This window comes from Sphaerodactylus townsendi, linkage group LG05 (genome assembly GCF_021028975.2).
Source record: "Sphaerodactylus townsendi isolate TG3544 linkage group LG05, MPM_Stown_v2.3, whole genome shotgun sequence".
NCBI classification, from domain to species: Eukaryota; Metazoa; Chordata; class Lepidosauria; order Squamata; family Sphaerodactylidae; genus Sphaerodactylus; species Sphaerodactylus townsendi.
This window is the reverse complement of record NC_059429.1, coordinates 136,840,940-136,853,162: the sequence shown is the minus strand read 5'-3', so window position 1 is coordinate 136,853,162 and position 12,223 is coordinate 136,840,940.

Below are 12,223 nucleotides of genomic sequence, written 5' to 3'. Positions count from 1 at the left end.
ATGTCATGTTGGGTGAGGGAGCAAGCTTGTTTTCTGCTGCTCCAGAGACGAGGACCAGGAGTCATGGGTTCAAGGTGAAGGGAAAGAGATTCCAACTAAACATCAGGAAGAACTTCCTCACTGTCCGGGCTGTTTCACAGAGGAATTCACTGCCTTGGAGTGTGGTGGACTCTCCTTCTTTGGAGGTTTTGAAAGAGAGGCTGGATGGCCATCTGTCAGGAGTGCTTTGGTTGTGTGTTCCTGCATTGCAGGGGGTTGGACTTGATAGCCCTTGGGGTCTCTTCCAACTCTATGATTCTATGATTCTTACTTTGGCTATCAGAGAACCTTAGAAGGGGAAATGCCCAGAACTGAATTTGGGATGATCTTCAGCCATTCAGCTAAGGGTCTTTTGTTACAGATGGAGGCTACCTTAGCCTTCCTGGACCTCCACAGATTTCCACGTTTTGATCTGACAAACTCACTCCATCCTCCAGCTGGCATCAGCCTGCCTGCATTTTTGAGGAGCAGATGTTTGTGTGATGCGTAGGGTCAAGGAGCAGCAGTGGCGTAGGAGGTTAAGAGCTCGTGTATCTAATCTGGAGGAACCGGGTTTGATTCCCAGCTCTGCCGCCTGAGCTGTGGAGGCTTCTCTGGGGAATTCAGATTAGCCTGTTCACTCCTACACATGCCAGCTGGGTGACCTTGGGCTAGTCACAGCTTCTCGGAGCTCTCTCAGCCCCACCCACCTCACAGGGTGTTTGATGTGAGGAGGGAAGGGAAAGGAGATTGTAAGCCCCTTTGAGTCTCTTGCAGGAGAGAAAGGGGGGATATAAATCCAAACTCATCTTCTTCTCTTCTTTTTAGAAAAACGACTTTGCGGGTTGACATTGTCTTGTCAGCTCAGGTTGCGTTCGTTAGAAAAAGGGACTGTTTTTCGAAAAGAGACAGACAGCCCGAAATTATTCCAAAGGCACTGCTCTGATTTAACTGTTCTTCTACCTAAACCTGCCATTTTTACTTCGTTTACCTTTTTTAAAATAAAAAGGACTTGTTGTTTTGATGTCTTTTCACATTATTTCATTAGGAGAGCAAATCTATTTATGGATTCTCTCCCTTTTCTGGTGGACCAAGGTTAACCGACAAAGGTAACTGGGTAGTTTAGGTGACCTCCCAGATCCAAGCCAGACCAGGTACCACAAAAGGAACATCTGGGACATTTCCCACAACAGTTGCAGCTTCCATTAATTCGCTGTCAGCGTTCCAGGAACCGCTTCAATTTGCAAGGGACATAAACGGCCACAATTTACAAGCCACATAAACAACCACAACAAGATGTTCATTCATTCCTTTTTGTTGTACTGTTTTCGTTAATGAACCAAGACATGTCCTCAGGATCCCCGGCCACTTGAAAAACCTTAAAATGCCAGGAAAAGTTAAAGCAAACAAGAACAGAATAGCCGAGACAAATGAAAACAGAACAGATAGAAAAGCTTTTAAAGGAAAGAAGCTTTTAGCTGTTGGCAGACAGTGAGGGAGCCCAGCTGAATTTGCTTGTTGGGAAATTCCTAGAGTTTCTGCTCTATTGAGGAGGAGGAGGAGGAGGAGGAGGAGGAGGAGGAGGAGGAGGAGGAGGAGGAGGAGAAGGAGAAGGAGAAGGAGAAGGAGAAGGAGAAGGAGAAGGAGAAGGAGGAGAAGGAGAAGAAGGAGGAGGAGGAGGAGGAGGAGGAGAAGGAGAAGAAGGAGAAGGAGTAGAAGGAGAAGGAGAAGGAGAAGAAGGAGAAGAAGAAGGAGAAGGAGGAGGAGGAGAAGGAGAAGGAGAAGGAGAAGGAGAAGAAGGAGAAGGAGAAGAAGGAGGAGGAGGAGGAGGAGTTTGGATTTATACCCCACCTTTCTCTTCTGTACAGACTTGTAGCAAGGGGAAAAAGTGCCCGATGCACTAGTGCATCCTCTGCCCCCATCCCGGAACGCCCCTGCCACGCCATACCCCTGGAATGACCCCGCCACATCCCCGCCACACCCTTGCCACACCCCCACAGGGGCACGTGCCTGGTGCATTGCACCCCCTGTCCCCTTGGAGCTACACCTCTGCTCCTGTAAGGAGACTCAAGGTAGGTTAACGCTCCTTTCCCTTCCTTTCCCCACAACAGACACCTGTGAGGCAGGTGGGGCACAGTCCAGAGAGAACTGTGACTAGCCCAACAAGCACACACTTAAAGGTCAAATCCCCACTACCGTCTTAGCCAGGTTTGAGAACACAAACTAACCAGGTTTGAGGGACGACCTCCCCGGTCGAATCCCCACTACCATCTTAGCCAGGTTTGAGGTCATTTGTGTTCTGAAACCTGGCTAAGGCGGTAGTGGGGATTCGACCGAAATGGACTCACGTCCATATGACATCAGATCAAGTCCATATAACGTAAGAGACATTTTGAAGGAAAGACATTTTGTTGCTTAGCCCAGACATAAAGGTCACATCAATTCGATAAAAACTGGCTTAAAGGAAAATAATATGTCTAAAAATAGTTAACTTAATAATGGGCAAGCATGAACAGTGACACTGGATTGGTCACCACGATACAAGCGTTTACCAGGGAACTCATCTCTGATGTTATATGGACTTGATCTGATGTTTTATGGACTTGAGTTCCATGTGCTTTGAATGAGGACTTGGGCACCTGTTCTTGCCTTTTTGCTGTTATATGCAACATTTCTATTTGTATTTGGGATGGGGATTCTTACAGAAGCTATTGTCGTTTATGTTATGACCCACAAGACTTATTAAATAAGCATGGCATATATTTATGGATAGTCTCATTTGTAGCTGAGGTATGGTAGGTCCTTTTTGATTCCATCTTGTCTGCTCCCACGACACCAATTTGTTCTTTAGTTGTTTTTTCAAGACTACCTGGATACCAGTCATAATTCTCCAGCCACCACCTGAACACTGGCATCTTCGTGACCTGCTTGGAAGTTTGGTGATTGGTGTTTGGAATATGCTGCCACAGGAGGTGGGGATGGCCACTAACCTGGATAGCTTTAAAAGGGGCTTGGACAGATTTATGGTGGATTTATGGCTACCAATCTTGATCCTCTTTGATCTGAGATTGCAAATGACTTAATAGTCCAGGTGCTCGGGAGCAACAGCCGCAGAAGGCCATTGCTTTCACCTCCTGCACGTGAGCTCCCAAAGGCACCTGGTGGGCCACTGCGAGTAGCAGAGAGCTGGACTAGATGGACTCTGGTCTGATCCAGCAGGCTAGTTCTTATGTTCTTATGTTCTTATGAAGCTTCCCAGAAGTATTTGCAAACAGACACCTGGACTAGAATTGCTTTGATCTCTTCCAGCAGCTCATGGGTCCCAACTTATGTAACTGTTTTATACAAAGACTTTCAACTGCCTTCTTGAAATTCTGGATTGACTTTATCTCTGCTGTCAGATGAATCACTGACATGTCTCCAAAGACTGCAGCTGGCACAACCAGGCTCATAAGGTCCCTTTGTTTCGACATTCAGGTTTTTTGTGTGTTTTGCTGAGTTCTAGGAAAGTATAAGTAAATTTTGTTAAGTGGTGTGACATTTGCGGACTGGGTGGGGTCATCTCGGATCACTCGGGCTACTGTGGAGCCTTTGTCCGTGACCTTTGACTGAAAGTGATCGCAGAGGCCAAGTAGGAATGTTCTCCAAGAAGGTCTGGCCCCAAATGCCAACGGGGCAAGTCCAGTTTGAGACATTTTGCCAAGACAGGGGAGAGGTGTGCACTATGTTTTGGGCATGGTGGCAGAGGTGGGATCCAGCAGGTTCTCACAGGTTCCCGAGAATTGGTTACTAATTATTTGTGTGTGCCGAGAGGGGGTTACTAATGGGTGATTTTGCCACGTGATTTTTGCCTTAGTTACACCCCTCCTCTCAGCAGTAGCGTGCAGAACTTGAAGCAGTCTAGCAGGAGGTGCACCGGCGTGTGTGGTAGCCTTCACCTGCGGGCATTCGTTTCCCGCCCAAGGACCGGCGCAGCGGCTGCGTCCTTGCCACAGCCCCACCCAGGAATGCCCTGCCCCCAGAATGCCCATTGTGCCCCACCCAGCCCCGTGGGCGCTACGCCACAGTTTGAATCCCACCACCATGGGAACCTGTTAGTAAAATTTTTGGATCCCACCACTGCATGGTGGAGATATTGTGTGTTTCACACATTACATCAAGCACAGTGTCCTGGCAATGGGGTGGAATGGGAACACAAGGACAACGTTAGAAAGGCAGAGTGGTATAGTAAGCAGGGTCAGCCCTTGGCTGGGTGACCACCAGGGAAGGCTGTGAAGAGACAGGGGGATGGCAAACCACCCCTGCTTCTCGCTTGCCTTGAAAGTCCCTTGCCAGAGTTACCATATTGGTTGCAACGGGCAGGTGCCCCTCCTCAAACCTCTCCTTCCTCAGGCTCCACCCCTCCAAGTCCCCAATCCAGGGCTAGCAACCATATCTCCAGGTTATAGAGACCAAAGGAAGAAGCAGCTGCCTCCATGTATGTGAATGGGCAGCATTGTTCCCAGCATTTTTTCTCTCTTTCCCACAATACTAGAACCAGGGGGCATTCATTGAAAATGCTGGGGGGAAGAATTAGGACTAATCAAAGGAAACACTTCTTCACACAACGTGTGATGGGTGTTTGGAATATGCTGCCACGGGAGGTGGTGATGGCTACTCACCTGGATAGCTTTCAAAGGGGCTTGGACAGATTTATGGAGGAGAAGTCGATCTCTGGCTACCAATCTTGATCCTCCTTGATCTGAGATTGCAAATGCCTTAGCAGACCAGGTGCTCAGGAGCAGCAGCAGCAGAAGGCCATTGCTTTCACATCCTGCACATGAGCTCCCAAAGGTACCTGGAGGGCCACTGCGAGTAGCAGAGTGCTGGACTAGATGGACTCTGGTCTGATCCAGCTGGCTTGTTCTTATGTTCTTAACAGCCCCACAGAAGGGTGATTGACTTCCTTTTCTTCTGTTAGGTTCTTGGACCAGTAATCAATAAACAGACTCTGGATTCAGGATCAATAGCGTTTATTGAGTTGGCTTCAAGTACCCAAGGTTCAGGAATCCAATTCTGTTGAATCTGGCTTCCACAGTTACATTTATCCCCTCCCCCCTTGGGCTCTCCTGACTCCCCCCTCCCATTTTCCCAGGGAATGTGCACAAGAGAGGTGTGAAATAATTTGTTTTGAAGATAAGCATCCCAAGGCTGGACAGAGAGATCCTCCTGCTAAGCTGCCCCCGTGGGCTCCAGGGCTTCCCCACCACCCTGGCGCCTGGGGGTGCCGAGCAGGGTTAGCCTAGTTATCTACATTTGTAAGAAAATAGAAGCAGATCAAGGAGAAAGGGGCTACATTAACATATTGCAGGTACAGTTACATTGAAGGACACAGATCAAGCAATCCCTCACCCAGGTGTCATTCTTAGCACTTTGTTGCCGGCATTTGTTTGATGCCAGGAAGAAGCAGGCACCTTCCTGACACCTTCCTCTGTTGAGAGTGACAGGCCAAGTCCTGCACCCGGCTGCTTTGGTCATTGGTTCACCGGCTGCAGTGATCAGGCTCTAAGGCACCCCATTGCTGGTTGCTGCCTGAAGAAGAGAAGAGTTTGGATTTATATCCCCCCTTTCTCTCCTGCAGGAGACTCAAAGGGGCTGACAATCTCCCTGCCCTTCCCCCCTCACAACAAACACCCTGTGAGGTAGGTGGGGCTGAGAGAGCTCCGAGAAGCTGTGACTAGCCCAAGGTCATCCAGCTGGCGTGTGTGGGAGTGCACAGGCTAATCTGAATTCCCCCGATAAGCCTCCACAGCTCAGGCGGCAGAGCGGGGAATCAAACCCAGTTCCTCCAGATTAGATACATGAGCTCTTAACCTCCTACGCCACTGCTGCTCCTACCACATTGAAGCCAGAACCACCACTTTTACTTAGACTGCAAAGAAAATGGAGCTGGAGTAGTGATACAGAGGGCATTTAGAGTCTGTTGGGAGTGCCCTCCCTCCAATTCTTTAAACAGATGCTGCCAGGAATTGGAGGAACAGTTGGGACCGTTTGTGTACCAAACAGCCACTCTGCTGCTGACCTGTGGTTCCCAACATACTCCATTCCTCCTTCCCAGTATCTGAAGCATTTTTATTTAAGATAAAAGCTTCCTTCCTTCCTTCCTTCCTTCCTTCCTTCCTTCCTTCCTTCCTTCCTTCCTTCCTTCCTTCCTTCCTTCCTTCCTTCCTTCCTTCCTTCCTTCCTTCCTCCTTCCTTCCTTCCTTCCTTCCTTCCTTCCTTCCTTCCTTCCTTCCTTCCTTCCTTCCTTCCTTCCGTAATGATTTCTTTGCAGTTGACTTCCTTGTTCTGTGGTTAATCTTTGGATGTAATGGAAGACTACTGGTGATATTTTTTTTCTCAGAACAGCAAATATTTAAAGAAGGCTCAGTTGCAACCCAGCCATGACTCCAGCCCCCTCCTTGGCCTGCGCAAACATAGCACTAGATGGAGCACAAGCACTTTCCTTTGAAGCCGGATTAGCTCCTGTTGCAACTTTCATCCAAACAGCATTCACAAAAAAAGGTAACCTTTTGCTCTTTGAAGGCACCAGGTTTTTCTGCTCTTTGCAAAGGTGCAGAAGGATTATTCTTCACCGTCTGTGTCACTTCAGATTGCGTAGCTGCAAAGGGGGGGCCGTTTTGCGTTGAGTCTCAGTCGACACCACGGGAATGCAGATTTTGCAAAGTCACAAGTCTGAGGAAATCAGACAAATGCAACTTGGGGCGCCAGACCCATCGAGAACGCCTGCCTTCCATTTCCCTTCCATTCAACCCATGGAAAAGGGGAGGAGCGACCAGTCTTCCTACATGTGTGAATGGTGTTTGGAATATGCTGCCACAGGAGGTGGTGATGGCCACTAACTTGGATAGCTTTAAAAGGGGCTTGGACAGATTTATGGAGGAGAAGTCGATCTATGGCTACCAATCTTAATCCTCCTTGATCTGAGGTTGCAAATGCCTTAGCAGACCAGGTGATCGGGAGCAACAGCCGCAGAAGGCCATTGCTTTCACCTCCTGCATATGAGCTCCCAAAGGCACCTGGTGGGCCACTGCGAGTAGCAGAGAGCTGGACTAGATGGACTCTGGTCTAATCCAGCTGGCTTGTTCTTATGTTCTTATGTTCTTATAGTGGAAAATCTCCAAGTGATGAGGACAATTGAGGATGGCCAACGAGATGCAACCGCGATTCATGAACAACCCTTTGCCCCAACTACCAAGAATCCATTTAAAGCCCTTGATAATCTGAGATCTGTGGGACAGCCTCTTTCCCATTACAATCAGAGGTGGGATCCAGCAGGTTCTCACCAGTTCCCGAGAGTGGGTTACTAATTATTTGTGTGTGCCGAGAGGGGGTTACCAATTGGGTCCGCTTTTCCGTTAGACATTCCATTAGGTCCGACAATCATAAAGTCCTGTTGTTTCCTGTGAGGCTGGTTAGCGAAGGTAGAAAACGGGATAATTCTCCCTGTTGGGCTGTTTTAATAACATGTTTTAGAAATATGGTCAAGTTCCTTGTTTAAGGAAAGTATCCTTCCTTTGATTTCTAGAAACAAAATTAAGTATTTGAAAGTATTAAGTATTTGACAGGCAGTCAATTAGAGGAGAAGTAGTTGTTTCTGTTGGCAGTGGACGATAGGACTTGCTAGAATGAGTTTAAATTATGGACAGAAAGATACCAGCTGGAAATTAGGAACTTTTTTTTTACAGTAAGAGTTTTTTACAGTAGCAGAGAAATTATTAATGCCCCCCCCCGGAATGCTCGGCCACGCCCCCGTTGTACCCCGCCCAGCCCCATTGGCGCTACACCACTGTTTGAATCCCACCACCATGGGAACCTGTTACTAAAATTTTTGGATCCCACCACTGACTACAACCCTCTGTTCTCCCTTTGGTCATCATATAGGGGCTTCTTGAAGGTGCCCAACTCCAAGAGGTCTGGGTTAGTGGTCACCAGGCAAGGGCCTCATCAGTTGTGGCCCCTGCCTTGTGGAACAGACTCTCTGATGACCTCCATGCCCTGCTGGAGTTGTTTTATTCCAGCAGGGCAAGGAAGACTGAATTAGTTGTTGTGGGCTTTCTGGCCTGTGTGGTTGTGGTCTGGTAGATCTTGTTCCTAACGTTTCGCCTGCATCTGTGGCTGGCATCTTCAGAGGTGTATCACAGAGAGAAGTCTATTACACACTGTGTCTGTGATACACCTCTGAAGATGCCAGCCACAGATGCAGGTGAAACGTTAGGAACAAGATCTACCAGACCACGGCCACACAGCCCGGAAAACCCACCACAACCAGTTGACTCTGGTCATGAAGGCCTTTGACAATACAAGACTGAATTGTTTAGCTGGGCTTCTGGAGCGAATTCCATGTGAACTCCAGGAGCAGCAGTGGCATAGGAGGTTAAGAGCTCGTGTATCTAATCTGGAGGAGCCGGGTTTGATTCCCCGCTCTGCCGCTTGAGCTGTGGAGGCTTCTCTGGGGAATTCAGATTAGCCTGGGCACTCCCACCCACGCCAGCTGGGTGACCTTGGGCTAGTCACAGTTTCTCGGAGCTCTCTCAGCCCCACCTACCTCACAGGGTGTTTGTTGTGAGGGGGGAAGGGCAAGGAGATTGTCAGCCCCTTTGAGTCTCCTGCAGGAGAGAAAGGGGGGATATAAATCCAAACTCTTCTTCTTCTTTTTTCTTCTTCTTTTGTCAGTGGTATGATGCAACCACATATTTGCATAATTTAATTTTTTCACATTAACATTTTATATTTCTTATCTGCTTTTTAATGTTATTTTAAAATCATTTAACATTTTAATGTTGTCAGTTACCTCGAGACCCTTGAGTGAGCAGCGGCGAAAAAAAAGTCTAATGCATGTATAAAATAAATAAATTGGCAAACTCCTTCATGGGGAAGGGGAAGTTTGTTCCAGTCAGCTTGAGCTGGATATCAATGAAAGAATGGCCCATTCCACACACAACCATTTTAAAACATTGCAAGGTAGGAAATAAAACGTTTCTTTTGTGGAGTTCTGCACTGTCTTTACCCCCTTTGGTTCTGAAAACGTTTTATTTGCAGCCCTGAAATGTATTGAGTGAATGTCCTTTTGAAAACAGTTCTTTTCAAAATGGCTTCACTCGGCTGTGTAGTCTCTTTAAGACAGGGGTCTTCAAACTATGGCCCTCCACGATGTAGCCTGAGATAGACTACATATTCCCATGAGCCACTACCGCCAGGCATGCTGGCAGTGCGTGCTGGATGGGAATTGTATGGAACCATGAACATCATGAGAGGGCCATAGTCTTGAAGAACTCTCTGCTTCTTTAAGACATTCCCCACACCTCTCTGCCTTCCCTGCACTTCCTCGTTGGCTCCATTTTGTGAGTTCAGCCTCTCTGTTCTCCCCCACCTGTATCTTCTCATTTCTGGGTGTTTCTCCTCAAATCTGTTATTTTGGGGAATGAATCTTTGAGGCATTGTTATGGAAAAAAATCCAGCATGAAGCTATGAAGCCTGGAAGCATCGATTTGTCAACAAACTCCCCCTAAAAGATTGAAATATTTAAAGGGATGTCATGTTGAAGAGGGAGCAAGCTTGTTTTCTGCTGCTCCAGAGACGAGGACCAGGAGTCATGGGTTCAAGGTGCAGGAAAAGAGATTCCACCTGAACATTAAAAAGAATTTCCTGGTGGTGAAGGCTGCTTGACCGTGAAATTACACTGCCTCTGAGTGTGGTGGAATCTCCTTTGGAGGTTTCTAAACAAAGGCTGGATAACTGTCTGTCAAGAGTGACTTGATTGTGTATTCCTGCATGGCAGGGGTTGGGCTGGATGGTCCTTGGTGGTCTCTTCCAACTCTACGATTCCATGAATCTCAGATGAATGGGGCCAACTCAAGATTCTGGACTTCTGTGGGATAAGTCCACCATCTCATGGGTTAAGTGTTGTGGTGTCTGTATGCATGATGACTGATGACTAATAATAAGGCCAATAGTTAAGGTAGCAACGGTTACATCATGGCTGGTCTCCCTATCCCTGCCTTAAATTTTTTCTTTCACAGAATCATGGAGTGCCCCGTGCGGTCTCTTCCAACCCTATGATTCTGTTCTAAAAAGGGGGGAAACACGTAATGGCAGCCAGCAATCTTTTTGAGTGGGTGAATGCATACAAACATCCTGCTAATGTGAAGGAGCGGCGTTGAAAATGTTTTCAGAACGTTTTAAGAGATTTGTACGGAAAGGGCCAATGTTGGTGGGGAGGTCTGATACTGTCAAAAGGGTATCCAAAATACGGTCCTTCAGATGTTCATGGACTACAATTCCTATCAACTCTGCCAATTGGCCATGATGGCAGGGGCTGATGGGAATTGTAGTCAATGAACATCTGGAGGACCGTAGTTTAGGTACTCCTGGTCTAGCTGGATGTATGAAGCCTCATAAACAAGGGTCTGAGCTAGTGATTCTCAGAGGTTTTCCTCAAGTCTTTCAGACTGAACTTCATTATCTCTAGTTTCAGAGAGTAGCCATGTTGGTCTACAATAGAACAGCTAGATTTGAGTCCAACAGCACCTTACGGCCATCAAGATAAGGTTGATGAAGATAAGCCTGGTGTCTGATGAAGGAAACTTTGACTCTCGAAAGATTATACCTCCAAAATCTTGTTGGTCTCAAAGGTGCTACACAATTCAATTCCAGCTGTTCATTATCTGTAAGAACCAAGGAGGAAAACAATAGTGGCCAATCTCTTATTCCCATTTTACAGACTAAAGAACTGAAATTGAGAGCCAAGATTTTTCCCACACCAGTGAAAGACAAAATGGGAACTGTACCCCAATCCCACTCTCAAGGGACATTGTGAAGGAAATTCCAGGGCAGAACTCTTTGCTATGGTCCTGAGGGCAAAAAGGATGTCATCTGCTCATTTACTGGAGTTCTCAGGCCTGATGCAGGTTTTTAGACCTTTAGAACACCTTTATCTCAAGGTAAATAAGGAAGAACGGATCTTCAAAGAGTTTGAGGGCCGTCATTGAGAAAATGAGAAGCAGTCAACATTGGAACTAGGGACAGAAGGAAGTAAATTACACAACCATACAAAGGATTAATTGACCTCCGCTATTCCAATCCCAATATGGACATTTAACAGACTGGATTCTGTCCAGATATTAGTTCCAGGGCCTCTCAAATCTCTGGAAGAGAGGTCACGAGACCATCAGCAGGGAAAGAAAGGCGTCAAGGCTTATCCAAAAGAAAACAAGATTAAGGGCATTGTAGCAATCTTCACCCTCAGAAGAGTTTCAAGAAAATGTCACAGTCCTTTGGAACGGTCCCCTGTGTTCATGAGGATAGGTCACGGGGTGATGGGCTGAGTTACCCAAAGGGAGGCCAATCACAAGGTGCATTCTGGTCAGTTCAACATGGCTCTCACCTCAGGGAGCTCTTTACTGAGAAGAGCCATAATGCTCACCAGGTTTAATGTTATGCCTTCTGCCTTGTTACATGGCAGATTTAATAAGCAAGAAAAGGCTAAAAGATTGTGCCCATGCAACAACGGCTCAGTTGAATCTCTGGCCCACCAATTACTTCACTGTCTCAGATTCAAGGAAATCAGATCCAAGTATGTGAATCTCACTCCTTTACATTTACCCCATCTCCCCGATTTATTTAGATTACACTACTTGTTGGACAACCCTGATCCTTCTCTCTGTATGATAGTGGCAGACTTTCTCCTGGAAATTACTAAATGCCAGTAGATTTCCTTCGTCCTAACATGTATATCCTGTATTGTATATGCTTTTAAATCTGTTTTTATTATTGTTGTACTGCTGTCTATGCCAATAAAGGCTTGCTTCTTCTGCTTCTTCTTTTACTGAGGCACTGCTCAAAGGCAGAGGGGGGATCCAGCAGGTTCTCACAGGCTCCCGAGAGTAGGTTACCAATTATTTGTGTGTGCCGAGAGGGGGTTACGAATTGTTGATTTTGCCCCGTGATTTTTGCCTTAGTTACGCCCCTCCTCTCAGCAGTAGTGCGCAGCACTTGAAGCAGTCTAGCAGGAGGTGCACCGGCGTGCGTGGCAGCCTGCGCCTGTGTGCATTCGTTTCCCGCCCAAGGACCAGCGCAGCGGCTGCGTCCTTGCCACAGCCCCACCCAGGAATGCCCCGCCGCGGAATGCCAGCCACGCCCCCATCGTGCCCCGCCCAGTCCCATT